Source organism: Entelurus aequoreus, linkage group LG23, assembly GCF_033978785.1.
Source record: "Entelurus aequoreus isolate RoL-2023_Sb linkage group LG23, RoL_Eaeq_v1.1, whole genome shotgun sequence".
NCBI lineage: Eukaryota > Metazoa > Chordata > Actinopteri > Syngnathiformes > Syngnathidae > Entelurus > Entelurus aequoreus.
This window is the reverse complement of record NC_084753.1, coordinates 23,873,810-23,889,266: the sequence shown is the minus strand read 5'-3', so window position 1 is coordinate 23,889,266 and position 15,457 is coordinate 23,873,810. Positions and strand designations below refer to the sequence as shown.

Here is a 15,457-nt window from a genome sequence, read left to right as displayed (position 1 = left end):
GGAGCACATTCCACATTGATGTGGCATAGAAAGAAAATTAGTTAAGACCTTTGTTAGTTCGGAATCTGGGTTTAACGTGGTTAGTGTAGCTCCCCGCGCATACGTCATCATATATAGACATTTTCAACCGGAAGTTTAGCGGAAAATTTAAAATTGCACTTTATAAGTTAACCCGGCCGTATTGGCATGTGTTGCAATGTTAAGATTTCATCATTGATATATAAACTATCAGACTGCGTGGTCGGTAGTAATGGGTTTCAGTAGGCCTTTAAGTGTTGTATGTGCATGCCAATGTTTTGAATTACATTTTTCCCTAACGTTATATTTCGCCTCTTTTGTTGAGAAGGATTGTTGTCCATTCTTGGATGGGTATAGTGTGCTTTGTGCACAATTTTAGCTGATTGCAAATTCACCAAGTCATTGAATTTCAATATTCCTGATTTAATAAATAAAGGGTTTTTATGCCCTCTATACCTGGCATTGTGTATTATCCTAATTTCCCTTTTTTGTAAGACAATTAGTGAATTAAGTGTATTTTTCTTGATCCAAGATGGCGCCAGCTTGTTCGGCAAGTCGTCTGTCTTGAAGCCTCTGTTTTTTGTTTGCTGTAGCCTCATTTTTATGCACTTACTGGGATGTCTCTGCTCTACTGTGCTATGATCGCCAAGCACTGTTTAATATCCAAGCTCAAAACTTTAGCGAGACATGGGTACCCAGATTCGACTCGGGAAATTGGACAAACCCCCTCTCGTGCTGTCAGGTATACCCGCTTACCTGCGTCGTACTCCAGCGGCTCCTTCATGAAGAAAGCGCTCCAAGAGGGCGGGGAGGAGGGGAGGTATTTTGGTGAAACTCAAGATCCTGCTGTCATCCTCTCGCACGTTCGATCATCACTTCCTTCCTGTTGGACGCTGCCGGCGTACCTCCGATGTCCGGCGCACAGCGCGCTGGATCCAACCTGTCGCCTCTACCCTGGGCGGCCTCTACCCTGGGCGACCTCCTGGCGACGGCGACCGCTGCTGCCTCCGGCCCTTCTCCGCTGCTTCTCCTCCCGGTTAACCCGGCGGCATCTCCGGGCCGCGCTCCTCCTGGCTTGGTCTCACGGTGCTCTACGGCCCGTGGGTGTGGGCGTGGTTTGGACCGCTCCGCCCTACGCATGCTGAAGCGTGCTGTATCACCTGCTAGCGAGGAGTTTAATCTTCGGATGGCCCTGATAAATGTCCGGTCCTTGGCGAACAAAACGTTCTGGCTCAACGACTTCTTTACCAGCCGGGAGTTGGATTTTATGTTCCTCACTGAGACCTGGCTGACTGTTGGAGACAATGTGGCGTTCTCTGAATTGCTTCCACCGGACTGTGATTTCCTCAACTCCCCCAGGACTACAGGCAGGTGCGGAGGAGGTTTAGCTTCTGTTTACAAATCTTCGTTCACTTGCCGGCAGATTCCACACGTTACCTATGCTAGTTTTGAACTGCAACTCTTTGAATGAATTCTGTCTCCCCCTGTTCTGTGCGCAGTGGTATATCGTCCACCTAAATTCAACAAAGACTTTTTACATCACTTTGCTGATTTTCTATCGGGGATTTTGTTGAATTACGACCAAATTGTAATTTGCGGCGATTTTAATGTTCATGTTTGCTGCCAATCAAAACCTCTGGCCCGAGATTTTCTGAATCTCCTTGATTCATTTGACCTCAAGCAATCTGTCATTGGCCCGACACACGAAAAGGGACATACTTTAGATCTCGTGGTATCCTGTGGTATATCTGTTTCTGTAAATGAAATATGTGCTATGTCTCTCTCCGACCATTCACCAATTTTGTTTACAACGGTAATCCCGTGCTCTGGTAATAATTCCAGCTATGTCCCTGAGCGCCGCTCACGCATGATCAACCCTTCAACTGCTGCTATGTTTTCAGTTGCCTTCAATAGACATTCAATCCGTGCACTGGGTGCAAACTGTGATTTTACTGCTGATGAGATTTTTTCTATGTTTACCTCGGCTTGCACTGATATTTTAGACTCTGTTGCGCCCCTTAGATCCAAACGTAGCAAAGCTTTTCTAACACCATGGCTAAATAACTCTACGCGCGCTCTCAGAGGCGCTTGCAGGCGCGCGGAGCGAAAGTGGGTGAAGGATAGGCTTCATATCTCCCTCCAAATCCTGCGGGACTCCGTGTCTGATTACCAGCGAGCCGTAAAAGCATCGAAAACAAAGTATATTTCTACCTTGATCTCCAGTAATAGTCATAAACACCAAGTTCTTTTTAAAGTTTTAAATTCTCTCATCAACCCCCGTGATGTGTCACCTGTTGTCCCCTCACCTGTCCTCTGTGAAAGTTTCTTAAAGGCCTACTGAAATGAATTTTTTTTATTTAAACGGGAATAGCAGATCCATTCTATGTGTCATACTTGATCATTTTGCGATATTGCCATATTTTTGCTGAAAGGATTTAGTAGAGAAAATCGACGATAAAGTTCGCAACTTTTGCTCGCTGATAAAAAAAGCCTTGCCTGTACCGGAAGTAGCGTGACGTCACAGGAGCTAGTATTCCTCACAATTCCCCATTGTTTACAATGGAGCGAGAGAGATTCGGACCGAGAAAGTGACAATTACCCCATTAATTTGAGCGAGGATGAAAGATTCGTAGATGAGGAACGTTACAGTGAAGGACTTGAGAGGCAGTGATGGACGTATCTTTTTTCGCTCTGACCGTAACTTAGGTACAAGCTGGCTCATTGGATTCCACACTCTCTCCTTTTTCTATTGTAGATCACAGATTTGTATTTTAAACCACCTCAGATACTATATCCATTTGAAAATGAGTCGAGAACGCGAAATGGACATTCACAGTGACTGAACATGTAAATACACGATTATTAATATTTAGCTTTGCGAAGCTAAACAAAATAGAAGCTAACCTAGCAACGTAGCCAACGTGATAGCATAGCAGTCTCAAATGCAGATAGAAACTAAATTTTAAAAAAACCCTGACTGGATGGATAGACAGATGATCAAAAATACTATTAAACCATGAACATGTAAATACACGATTAATAATATTCAGCTTTTCGAAGCTAAAAAAATAGAAGCTAACCTAGCGACGTAGCCAACGTGATAGCATAGCAGTCTCAAATGCAGATAGAAACTAAATTAAAAAAAACCCTGACTGGATGGATAGACAGAAGATCAAAAATACTATTAAACCATGAACATGTAAATACACGATTAATAATATTCAGCTTTTCGAAGCTAAAAAAAAATAGAAGCTAACCTAGCTACGTAGCCAACGTGATAGCATCAGTCTCAAATGCAGATAGAAACTAAATTAAAAAAAACCCTGACTGAATGGATAGACAGAAGATCAAAAATACTATTAAACCATGAACATGTAAATACACGATTAATAATATTCAGCTTAGCGAAGCTAAAAAAACAGAAGCTAACTTAGATGCGGCGGCGGGCTTACTCACTGTAGTGTGTCTGCTATCCTGCTCAAAACACAACACAACCTCCTGGTGTTGGTGTTGCTGTAGTCCGCCGCTCCACCGATCGCACCTACAACTTTCTTATTTGCAGTCTCCATTGTCCATTAAACAAATTGCAAAAGATTCACTAACACAGATGTCCAGAATACTGTGGAATTTTGTCGAAGAAAACAGAGGTATTTGAATTGGGTCCAAACACTTCCCTTGACCTTGTGACGTCACGCACATACGTCATCATACCGTGACGTTTTCAAGCGGAAGTTTCCTGGGAAGTTTAAAATTGCACTTTATAAGTTAACCCGGCCGTATTGGCATGTGTTGCAATGTTAAGATTTCATCATTAATATATAAACTATCAGACTGCGTGGTCGGTAGTAGTGGGTTTCAGTAGGCCTTTAAACTTCTTCATTGACAAAATCTCTGCACTCAGACCATCTGACACCTCTGCTCCTCCTCTCCCTCCCCCTCCCCCGCTTCCCCAGCTTGCTGTTTTCGAGCAGTTTGAGCCTATCTCCCTCTCCTCCCTCTCGGACGCAGTCAAACACCTGCGGCCCACATATTGCCCATCAGATAGCCTTCCCTCTCGCCTTCTCAAAGAAGTCCTTGATTCAGTTGGCCCTACTATTTTATGGTTGATTAACACCTGCCTCTCCTCCGGATATGTCCCGGCTGCTTTTAAGCATGCTGTGGTGCAGCCTTTAATTAAAAATAAAAATCTTGACACCTCTGTTCTTTCTAACTTCAGGCCTATCTCTCAGTTACCCTTTCTGTCCAAAATCCTTGAGAGAGTAGTGTATGTCCAGTTACAATCTTTTCTAGCTATAAATAACATCCACGAGAAATTCCAACCTGGTTTCAAAACATCTCACAGCACTGAAACGGCACTCCTGAGGGTGCAAAACGATCTGCTTCTGGCCGCTGACTCTGGTAGTCCTGTGATCCTGATGCTTCTGGACCTCACAGCTGCCTTCGACACAGTGGATCACAGGATTCTACTGTCACGACTGAAGCAGTACGTGGGCATCTCAGGTGTAGCCCTAAGCTGGTTTCAGTCCTACCTAACTGACCGGAGTTTCTCTGTGCAGCTAGGAGACTTTCTCTCCTCGGTGGCCCCCCTTACCTGTGGTGTTCCTCAAGGGTCAATCCTGGGTCCCATACTCTTCCTACTGTACATACTACCTTTAGGTGAAATCCTGGTCAAGCACAATGTCCCATTCCACTGTTATGCCGATGATGTTCAGATCTATTTACCTCTTAAGGCCACAGGACAGGTCGTACTTCAACCACTGCTTGACTGTCTGACTGACATTAAAGCATGGATGAGTGCTAACTTCCTCAACCTTAATGAGAGCAAGACCGAGATCATCATCTTCGGCGATACATCTCTAGTCTCGTTTGTCAGTGCTCTAGGTCCTCTGGGTGTAAACATATGGTCCTCCGTGAGAAATCTCGGTGTGATCTTTGATAGTGCCTTCAAATTCACCAAACAGGTCAGCTCAGTGGTTAGTACCAGCTTTTACCATCTCAGAACCCTAGCAAAGACCAAGGCCTATCTCTCCCAGAGCGACCTGGAGACTGCTATCCACGCCTTCATCACACACCGGCTAGACAACAATAACTCACTGTACGCTGGCATTGATCAGGCATCACTCCGCCGTTTGCAGCTTGTGCAAAACGCGGCTGCCCGTCTCCTCACCAGTACCAAAAAAAACGCAAGCACATCACCCCAGTGCTGGCCTCACTCCACTGGCTCCCTGTCCGTCACCGCATTGATTTTAAATTACTTTTAATTGTTTTTTGTTAATTGGCCCCACAATACCTGACCGAGCTGCTGCATCACCATACCTCGTCTAGAGCCTTGAGGTCAGCTGACCAAATGCTTTTGGCGGTCCCCAGATCCAGGCTAAAGACCAGAGGGGACAGAGCATTTTCCGTTGCCGCCCCTAAGCTCTGGAACAGCCTTCCCCTCCACATTAGGTCAGCCCAGAGCCTGGGGGTCTTCAAAACCCTCCTTAAGACCTACCTCTTCTTGCTGGCCTTTGACCCGAGCTGAGTCCGCCCACTAGGCCACCATTTCTAGTCCCTCCCACCCCTTCGCTTTAGTTGTATTTTTTTCAATTTGTCGCACTTTTATTATTATTATTTTTATTCTGCAAATTTTTTAAAACTTTTTATTCGACCCCTTTTACCGTATTGCATTTGCACTATCTTGTTTAGCACATTCATTGTTTATGTTCTTTGTTTGTTTTTTGTTTTGCTTAGTTTTTTTTGTTTGTTTTTTGCTCCATGCTTTTTTAACCTGTAAAGCACTTTGGTTCAATCTAAAAGTTGTTGAAAACGTGCTATATAAATAAAGTTGACTTGACTTGACTTGACTTTTTGTAATTGTTAACCCATGTTTCTGCACAGTAACTGAGATATGGTAAAACCAGTGAGCAGCATAGAATATGGAGTGCATTTTGGTTTATCTAACATGAAAATATTTCTTGCCACATTATGTTGTTATTTTTGCATGCGATTTCCAGTTTATTTTATCATCTACACTTACACCCCAAAATTCTGTTTATTTTACTCTTTCAACATCTACTCCGTCCATTAGTATTTGTGTTTGACTTTCTTTTCTACTGGTAGCAGTATTTTAGTTAAACTAAAGTTCAAAGATAGTCTGTTTTTGTCAAACCACATCTTTAATTTAATAATTTCTTCTGTTATTATTTGTGGTTAGAGTGTCCGCCCTGAGATCGTAACAAAGACTATAACAATGGGACCCATTACCTCCCTGCTTGGCAGTCAGCATCAAGGGTTGGAATTGGGGGTTAAATCACCAAAATGATTCCAGAGCGCCGGCCACCGCTGCTGCTCACTGCTCCCCTCACCTCCCAGGGGGTGGAACAAGGGGATGGGTCAAATGCAGAGGTCAATTTCACCACACCTAGTGTGTGTGTGACTATCAGTGGTACTTTAACTTTATTAGCTTCTGTGTGTTTTCTCTCCTGAACAAAATGCTATATTGCATGTTAGCAATAACAAAGGCGACACATCAAACATGTTAATGCAGCCACCGGAGCAGCAACCATCACTATCCACTAAATTCAAAGTAAAATTAATGTTGTGTTGAAATGAACTAACTACACTTTGTATCCAACATTAGTGACACAAATATTAACTTATTACTGAGAAAGAGCTAGCATGTGCTAACATATGCTGGCTAACATGACACAAAGAAAAAAGCAAAGGCATAATGGTATGGTTTACTTTGACGCTAAAAAAGTTGAAATTAAAGCAGAATATTTATCAAAACTCAATAAATACACACTTAAACACTTGTTGACAAGTTGTCAGAACTGTTCAGGTCATACAAGTGTGACTCGTGGACAGAATCACATAAGTGGCCAATAATGTAATGGTTGTGCTTTGGTCATATTTTGCATAGATTATGTTTTACAGACCATCTTCAAGACTAGAGATGCGCGGTTTGTGGACACAACCGCGGTAATCCGCGGGTCAGGCGGATGCATGACGAAAAAAATCGATTTTAAATGGATTCGGGCGGGTGGCGGTTGAACCAATTCTCTCGAATGTCTGCTGATTTTCACCCAATCAACAATAATAAGGGCGTGCCGTTTTGGTACTGTCTTTATCACCCGCTACAACATTTACAGCCAGCATGCTAGCCCAGCCGCAAGTTGTAGGCGGCATCTGCTTGCACACGTAAGTGACAGCAAGGCATAGTTGGTCCACAGCCATACAGGTTACACTGACGGTGTGTGTATAAAACAACTTTAACACTCTTAATATGTGCCACACTGTGAACCCACACCAAACAAGAATGACAAACACATTTCGGGAGAACATCCGCACCGTAACACAACATAAACACAAAAGAACAAATACCCAGAACACCTTGCAGTCCTAACTCTTTCTGGCTGAAATATACACCCCCGCTACCACCAAACCCCGCCCACCTCAACCGACGCACGGAGGGGGATGGGGGGCGGGGGGGGGGGGGTTGATGTGTGGGGGCGCAGTGTAGGGGGGGCGGGGTTTGGTGGTAGCGGGGGTGTATATTTCAGCCAGGAAGAGTTAGGACTGCAAGGTGTTCTGGGTATTTGTTCTTTTGTGTTTATGTTGTGTTACGGTGCGGATGTTCTCCCGAAATGTGTTTGTCATTCTTGTTTGGTGTGGGTTCACAGTGTGGCACATATTAAGAGTGTTAAAGTTGTTTTATACGGCTACCGTCAGTGTAACCTGTATGGCTGTGGAGCAGGTATGCCTTGCTGTCATTTACGTGTGCAAGCAGAAGCCGCACAAAACATGTGACCGGGCTGTCACGCTGTCTGTACATGTTGTAGAGCAGGGGTCACCAGTCTTTTTGAAACCAAGAGCTACTTCTTGGGTACTGATTAATGGGAAGGGCTACCAGTTTGATACACACTAAAATAAATTGCCAGAAAAAGACAATTTGCTCAATTTACCTGTAACCCTATGTTATTATTAATTAATGATATTTATCTTTGTGGAAACACTGATCATCTTAATGATTTCTCACAATAAATATATATATAGAAACAGATAAATATCAATATGCAACACTTTATTTTTATATTTTCTCTTAGTGCACATTTTTCAAATTGAACATTTTCAAATGATCACTTCTAAGACAGTCTTGTGAAATCACAATATCCCATTTTAACTAGCTAGCCACTAACATTTTTTACCAAATCATGAATTACTTTGCACCATGTTTGTACAAATAATAGCTCATGTAAAATACAAAAGTCAACTCTTAAATTTTTAAATAAATCATGTCACACTTTGTTATCTGTTATCTGTTTCTTTGTCAGTTAGTGAAGACCAAGTCTTTAAAATACTTTCTTGGATTTTCAAATTCTATTTGAGTTTTGTCTCTCTTAGAATTAAAAATGTCGAGCAAAGCGAGACCAGCTTGCTAGTAAATAAATACAATTTAAAAAATAGAGGCAGCTCACTGGTAAGTGCTGCTATTTGAGCTATTTTTAGAACAGGCCAGCGGGCTACTCATCTGGTCCTTACGGGCTACTTGGTGCCCGCGGGCATTGCGTTGGTGACCCCTGTTGTAGAGGGTGATAAAGGCAGTACCATCACAGCACGCCCTAATTATTGCTGTTAGGGTACGACCCCTGGTTTATATTGTATATATAACAACGGGCGGGTGGCGGGCGGTTGTAGTTTTGATAAAATGTTAGTTCGGTTGGATGGCGGGTGGATGACAACTTTTGTGATGCGGAAGAGTTAAGACACTTTCTGTTGGTCTTTTCTGGGCGGTCTCATTATGGCCAAGCCCCCTTTGACTGAGTCATCTCCCTGTCAGCCACGTTGTAGTTTTAAGCACTTCTATATGGAGTCTATTGACAGATAATAATTAGAACGAGGGTCAGCAACCCGCGGCTCTATCTTTAGCGCCACCCTAATTGCTCCCTGGACCTCTTTCAGAGATGTGTGAAAATGGAAAAAAATAAAGAAAACATTTTTTTGTTTGTTTTAATATATTTTCTGTAGGAGAACAAACATGACACAAACCTTCCTAATTGACACAAAGCCCACTGTTTATATTCAACATGCTTCTTTGATGAGAGCATTTGGCGAGCGCCGTTTTGTCCTGCTGATTTTGGCGGTTCTTGAACTCACAAGTCACAGGTGGAGAAAATCACAAGTCACAGGTGGAGAAAATCCTCAGTGTTGAGCAGGGACGTGCACATGATTTTAGAGGGGCAGGGGCTCAAAGTCAGAAAAGGGCAGGGATTTTTTTTTTTGGTCCTTTACACAATATGGAAATTAATGTAAAATTAAATTTGCTAATAGGAAGCTAACTACTTAGCTGTGTGTCCTTTGTAGGTCAAAGTGATTGCCATTTCTTTTATGTCAACAAATTATGGTCATAATGAGTTAATTCACATTATCATAGGCTTGGAAGACATGAAAAGCAACCAAACACTGGTTTATTATTAGGCTATTTATTGTTAAAGATGAGCACTTTAATATTGAACATTGAACGGTGCAACATGAACTTTGAAAAAAAATACAAAAATAAATACCCAAATGGAAAAAACTTTAATGTGAAAATCTGTCCTTCTTTCCCTTAACTTGATGAAAACACCATCAAGTTGTAACTTATGGTCTTTCTCACTTAATGCTCAGACTAAACAACTGAAACGCAATACAGGGCCAAAAATATGGACCAGGGGCCAGTAGAGGGCTGTATCCTTTCTTTTTTTGGCATTGTGCTGCAGGCATAATCACATGAATCAAGTTTAAAGGCCTACTGAAATGAATTTGTTTTATTTAAACGGGGATAGCAGGATCTATTCTATGTGTCATACTTGATCATTTCGCGATATTGCCATATTTTTGCTGAAAGGATTTAGTATAGAACAACGACGATAAAGATTGCAACTTTTGGTATCTGATAAAAAAAAAGGCTTGCCCCTACCGGAAGTAGCGTGACGTAGTCAGTTGAACATATACGCAAAGTTCCCTATTGTTTACAATGATGGCCGCATGAAGTGAGAGAGATTCGGACCGAGAAAGCGACAATTTCCCCATTAATTTGAGCGAGGATGAAAGATTTGTGGATGAGTAAAGTGCAAGTGAAGGACTAGTGGGGAGTTGATATTCATACCTGATATTCAGCTGGGAATGACTACAACAGTAAATAAACACAAGACATATATATACTCTATTAGCCACAACACAACCAGGCTTATATTTAATATGCCACAAATTAATCCTGCATAAAAACACCTGCGTGTTTGTTATGCTAGCTCCTAGCTCCTCTGCTAGCTCCTAGCTCCATAGAACACGCCAATACAATTCAAACACCTGATCAACACACACAATCACTCAGCCCAAAAGACCGTTCACCTAACCCAAGGTTCATAAAGCTTATATATTTTTAAAAAGTTACGTACGTGACGCGCACATACGGTCAAGCTATCAAATGTTTAGCAGCCAAGGCTGCATACTCACGGTACCTGATATTCAGCTGGGAATGACTACAACAGTAAATAAACACAAGACATATATATACTCTATTAGCCACAACACAACCAGGCTTATATTTAATATGCCACAAATTAATCCTGCATAAAAACACCTGCGTGTTTGTTATGCTAGCTCCTAGCTCCTCTGCTAGCTCCTAGCTCAATAGAACACGCCAATTCAATTCAAACACCTGATCAACACACACAATCACTCAGCCCAAAAGACCGTTCACCTAACCCAAGGTTCATAAAGCTTATATATTTTTAAAAAGTTACGTATGTGACGCGCACATACGGTCAAGCTATCAAATGTTTAGCAGCCAAGGCTGCATACTTACGGTACCTGGTATTCAGCTGGGAATGACTAAAACAGTAAATAAACACAAGACATATATTTACTCTATTAGCCACAACACAACCAGGCTTATATTTAATATGCCACAAATTAATCCTGCATAAAAACACCTGCGTGTTTGTTATGCTAGCTCCTAGCTCCTATGCTAGCTCCTAGCTCCATAGAACACGCCAATACAATTCAAACACCTGATCAACACACACAATCACTCAGCCCAAAAGACCGTTCACCTAACCCAAGGTTCATAAAGCTTATATATTTTAAAAAAGTTACGTACATACGCAAAAAAAAGTTGCGCACATACGGTCAAGCGATCAAATGTTTAGAAGCCAAAGCTGCATACTCACAGTAGTACGTCTGCGTCTTTGTCATCCAAATCAAAGTAATCCTGGTAAGAGTCTGTGTTGTCCCAGTTCTCTACAGGCATCTGTGTATCGAAGTCAAAAGTCCTCCTGGTTAGAGTCTCTGTTATCCGAGTTCTTCCATCTTGACTGCATCTTTCGGGAATGTAAACAAAGAAGCGCCGGCTGTGTACTGTTGTTGCTGACTACGTTCGAAAAATACGTCCATTTCGCACCGACAACTTTCTTCTTTGCTTGCTCAGCTTCCTTCTCCATAATGCAATGAACATGATTGCAACAGATTCACGAACACAGATGTCCAGAATACTGTGGAATTATGAAATGAAAACAGAGCTTTGTCGTATTGGCTTCAATGTGGAAGGCATACCCGTGTTCCCCGGTCTACGTCACGCGCATACGTCATCCTCAGAGGCGTTTCGAACCGGAAGTTTAGCGGCAAATTTAAAATGTCACTTTATAAGTTAACCCGGCCGTATTGGCATGTGTTATAATGTTAAGATTTCATCATTGATATATAAACTATCAGACTGCGTGGTCGGTAGTAGTGGGTTTCAGTAGGCCTTTAAATACAGATGGCAATATTCCTAACAGATAACCTACATCTTATATCCCCAGAATGCTGAAATTATTATTATTAATAATAATAATAATAATAATAATAGTAATTATTATTGTTATTATTATCATTATTCTTATTCTTATTTTTGTTATTATTATCATTATTATCATTATTATTATTATTATTTTGTTAACCCACACAGTAATAGCAAAGTCACAATAAACTTTATATCTAAAACTCTACTGTGAGAAATATGTGATCCGCCGTAAACACAGTGCATTTTATTTTGAAAATTAACCCGGTGTTTTATTTTGTATTTTGTACATTACTTCCTGTCCCGCACGATCCGCTCTGCTCTGTGCGGACTTGATGTGCCGTGCTCAATTGATGCGCCGTGCTCCGACGTCCGGCAAAAACAGAAGCTGACACATTGAATAATAGAATAATACAGCGTTTTTCTGAAATATTACCCATATTAGATGCTGAATAAGTGGACAGCGACGAGACCATAACATAACTCATAGGTTCAAGTTGCTCCACTGTCACGTCTCAGGGGCGCAGTTGGCTCTCTCACTCTCTCTCTCTGGCGAAAGCGGCAGGCTCAAACAACCCGATATTACAAAAAAACGTGGAGTTTTTGTACCACTGTTTTTTTTGTTTTGTTTTTTTTGTACATCCCTGACAGGAATGTATTAATGTTGTTTAAAGAAATTAAAAAAAAAACACACACACACAGGCAGAGGGCACTTTTTAAGACGAGGCAAAAAAGGGCAGGGGCTCAAGCACCCATAGGGCCCTATGTGTGCACGTGCCTGGTGTTGAGCTGTGTAGAACTTGCACCTGGCTCGCTGACAACAAGCTATCCATACACTTGGGTAAAACAGAATCCATCCTGTTTGGGTCCCACATCAACCTTAAGAAAGTCAATGACTTCACCATAAAAGTGGGTGACATTGTTGTCACCAGGAAAGATGAGGTCACCTACGTAGGTTCCTTTCTAGAGGCTAACCTTTCCTGTGATAAAATGGCAACCAAGGTAATCAGAAAGGTTAACCAACGAACGAGATTTCTCTACAGAAACTCCTCTCTGTTCAACAAAAGCACCTTGAGGATTCTGGCGGGAACTCTCGTTCAACTCTTTTTCGATTACGCATGCACCTCCTGGTACCCTAGCACCTCCAAATCCCTCAAATCTAAACTCCAAACATCTCAGAACAAGCTAGTCAGGTTACTTCTAGACCTCCACCCCAGATCCCACCTCACTCCTACCCACTTCTCTAAAGTGGGCTGGCTCAAGGTGGAGGACAGAGTTAAACAACTTGCACTGAGCCTAGTCTATAAAATCCACTACACCTCCCTGATACCGAAGTACATGTCAAACTACTTCCTTAACGTAAATGACCGCCATAACCACAACACCAGGGGGAGCTCCACTAACCACGTTAAACCCAGATTCCGAACTAACAAAGGTCTTAACTCATTCTCTTTCTATGCCACATCAATGTGGAATGCGCTCCCAACAGGTATAAAAGAAAGGGCATCCCTATCCTCCTTCAAAACCGCAATAAAAGTTCACCTCCAAGCAGCTACAACCCTAAACTAACGCCTTCCCCGGATTGCTAATAATCAAATGTAAACAATCAAATGCAGATACTTTTTCTTATGCCTTCTGATCTCTCTCTCTCTCTCTCTCTCTCTCTCTCTCTCTCTCTCTCTCTCTCTCTCTCTCTCTCTCTCTCTCTATGTCCACTACTTGCTGTCTATATCCTTACCCCCCCGCACACCCCTGATTGTAAATAATGTAAATAATTCAATGTGATTATCTTGTGTGATGACTGTATTATGATGATAGTATATGATAGTATATATCTGTATCATGAATCAATTTAAGTGGACCCCGACTTAAACAAGTTGAACAACTTATTCGGGTGTTACCATTTAGTGGTCAATTGTACGGAATATGTACTTCACTGTGCAACCTACTAATAAAAGTCTCAATGAATCAATCAAAAACCATAGTTTGTTTACATGTATAACTTTTTCCAACGCTGCCACAGAAAGACGTGTTTTATGCCACTCCTTTTTTGTTACATTTTGTCCACTAAACGATGTATGTTGTGCGTAAATGCACAAAGGTGAGCTTTGTTGATTTTATTGATTTGCTAAAATGTGTGGAATGAAAATTAAAATACAACATTTCTGTCAATGAAGATTTGTGTCAGCCTTTGATAATAGGTTAATATAGCTAATATAGACACTTTTCTGTTGTCTTCATTATAACACTTATATAAGGCTTTTAATTTTTTGCGGCTCCAGACAGATTTTTTTATTTTTAATTTTTGGTTCTAATATGGCTCTTTCAACATTTTGGGTTGCCGACCCCTGAGTTAGAACTGTGTGCTATTTTAATTTTTAAAATGGCAACAGCGGAGGGTTTTAGCATGCATGTGCATGTAGGAGCCAGTGTGGCCCAAAACAAGAAGATAGAAAAATAAGGAACTTATTGACTACTGTACAACTGAATAAAAATGTCATAGATATTAGCAGACATAACTAAGGCAAAATACGTCAATAAGTCTCAAATTCCATACGGCTCATTTTGAGCAGGTTTGGAAGAAGGCAATATTGTTTTATAAATATCTACGCCATGCCTACATGGTTTGTATTATGGGGATCCCCAAAAAATGGTTTTGCATCACAGGGCCCCTTTAACATTCTGGTTGAAATTGTTGACTGATGCATTGTATGGATACATGTAAAGAATTTTTCATTAAACTTTAACTGCACTTTTTTAGAATTTTGCTTCACAAACCGTTTGTGAGACAAGAACACATCTTTCTGTTTTTTATGCATTATATATATATATATATATATATATATATACATATATATATATGTCAAGGTTTCTATGGTTTATCCGTTAAACAGTGCTCAAATCTGGGGTAGAGCGGACTATACGTTAGGTCAGGAAAAAACACAAGAGGCTATATCATCCCTACAAGGATATATACATACACATATATATATATATATATATATATATATATATATATATATATATATATATATATATATATATATATATACTGTATATATATATATATATATATATATATATATATATATACACAGTATATATATATATATATATATATATACATACATATATATATATATGCATACATATTTATATATACATATACATATATATATATATATATATATATATATATATATATATATATATATATATATATATATATATATATATATATATATATATATATATATATATATATATCGGTGTTTCCCACACATTCATTTATTTGTGGCGGCCCGCCACGAAAGAATTACGTCCGCCACAAATAAAAAATACAAATAAAAAACAATTTTTTATTTTTTATTTTTTTTGTCCTGTCCAGCTTCTCAGGCAAATCATATAGTTGATGTAGATGCCCATATAGGCTGTTCAGATTTACTTTACAAAAGAGAAGTGTAGGATACTTCTCTTGTTTCCTTATTTGTATTTGACCACTACTGTTTTCTGTTTATTTGTTACTGACTGTGGCAGGACACCTCTGCCTCTGTTTCACTTTATGTTGCTGGTAAATAATATGGTTGTAGTAGTAGGCTAAAGTAAAATTATTTAGTATGCACTAATTAAAGGGGCAGA

At 40.5% G+C, this 15,457-nt stretch overlaps 1 protein-coding gene across 10 annotated transcripts in view; it reads right to left on the bottom strand.

Moving 5' to 3' along the window:
- ptk2bb (protein tyrosine kinase 2 beta, b) overlaps positions 1-15,457 on the bottom strand; it is a 119,598-nt gene that overhangs the window by 102,641 nt on the left and 1,500 nt on the right. For 3 of the 10 annotated variants that reach the window (XM_062034309.1, XM_062034310.1, XM_062034305.1), the window contains exon 1: positions 775-1,073. The exons of the other annotated variants lie outside the window; for them this stretch is intronic. The gene's annotated coding sequence lies outside the window, so the exon portion shown is untranslated. Of the gene's footprint in view, positions 1-774; positions 1,074-15,457 lie in introns of those variants that run through there. 10 annotated transcript variants of the gene reach the window in all.